General features: G+C 43.7%; 1 pseudogene; it reads right to left on the bottom strand.

Moving 5' to 3' along the window:
• Positions 1-1400: 1400 nt before the first annotated feature.
• Positions 1401-1514, bottom strand: LOC136637806 (5S ribosomal RNA; annotated as a pseudogene).

Genomic DNA, 1514 nt, shown 5'->3' with positions numbered 1-1514 from the left:
CTGTGGCTCCTCAGGGAGCCATGGCTCACAGTTTGGGAACCACTGATGTAGACCTTCAGAGATGTGCTTATTCATGTATCACTTTTCAGCCGGATTATTGCAATATTTTGCCTGCAGGCTTCCCTTGGGGTCAAGTCAAAGGCAACTGATGACACAAAATAAAGAAGCCCATTCATTTACTATGCAAGTTCTCCAGGGTGTATATTTGTTTTCTGGAATAGTTACCTATTTTATTTCAAGTTTTTTCCTCCTCTAGCATATCAAGTCTTTTACAGTGTGAAAATACAAAAGACATGATCTCTTTCTAACTGACTAATGAGATCACAATGAAATGGGATAGCAGCTAAGGGAACGATTCTTCTTTGCATGGGCTCTAGCGATCAAATTACATCTTTTTCTAATATCTGTCATTACCCTGTCATGCTCACCTTAAGAGTGCAGTGCAAATCAAGTCAGCTTTTGATATTTTTATTTTTGATTGTTTATATGGTTTGGAATTCGTTAATCATTGGTTGATATTTGAAAACAATGTTAGATAAATTAGCAGTCAGTGCGGCAAATTCCATCAGTTTCAGCGGGATGGGTCTTGGGGCTTTGTTTTGCTTTTCATCCTCACGTATCTGGAACCAAATGATCACCCTCAGCGAACTGAGCGGTGCTCTCTGTGGTTGTTGCTGTTGTTGAAGATCAGAATACTGATGAAGGAAAATAAATATAGCAATTTCACAGTCACATTCCGGAGGCTTTGGTTTTGTTTGACATTATCATGCCTATCACATACAGTTTGGATGGTTGTTACCAGAACTGTGAAACCTGATGTGTCTAGCGGTTATTAGTCTATTTAGGATAGTACCGTAAGTTTTAAACTGTGCTCCCTACTGATAAAGATTCTGTCAGAAAGCCCTTATAAGGTGTCCATTTGCAGAGTGGTGTTTAGGGACCAGGTAGAAAAAAGAAAGAAGGAAAAAGGTTATGGCAGTGTGGAGAAAATATTATGGCCTCAGGGCCACCCCAGCCCATAAGGCATCTCTTCTGTGAGAATTAGAAACAGGCACTCCCTCCCTCAAGTACAATTTTTTTTAAGTTAGTAAATTATTTCTCAATAACACCTCCTTTCACACTCCAAGCTGCATACCAGGCAAAGGAAAAGGCTACACTGAAGCACACAAATGTCAGGCTTCACAGGTGCCCACTGCATGCTTGCCAGCGCCACCACCGCCCATGCTCTCTCACCCTCCGGCTTGTGGCAGTGTCATCCAGAATGAGGGCGCTGGCTGCAAAGCAGCCAGTATCATCAGCCCTCCTCAGTCCCAGCTGTGCTTGCTGGATGGGCAGCCATTGGCCATTCCCCAGTGAGGTTGGTTGGTTGGCAACCTTCAGTCTCGAAAGACTATGGTATAAGCCTACAGCACCCGGTATTCCCAGGCAGTCTCCCATCCAAGTACTAACCAGGCCTGACCCTGCTTAGCTTCCAAGATCAGACAAGATCGGGCATGTGCAGGGTAACAGTTGGC

The sequence above is a fragment of the Tiliqua scincoides genome, chromosome 1, assembly GCF_035046505.1.
Source record: "Tiliqua scincoides isolate rTilSci1 chromosome 1, rTilSci1.hap2, whole genome shotgun sequence".
Classification (NCBI taxonomy): Eukaryota; Metazoa; Chordata; class Lepidosauria; order Squamata; family Scincidae; genus Tiliqua; species Tiliqua scincoides.
The sequence above is the reverse complement of the archived record's forward strand: the minus strand, read 5'-3'. Positions and strand labels throughout refer to the sequence as shown.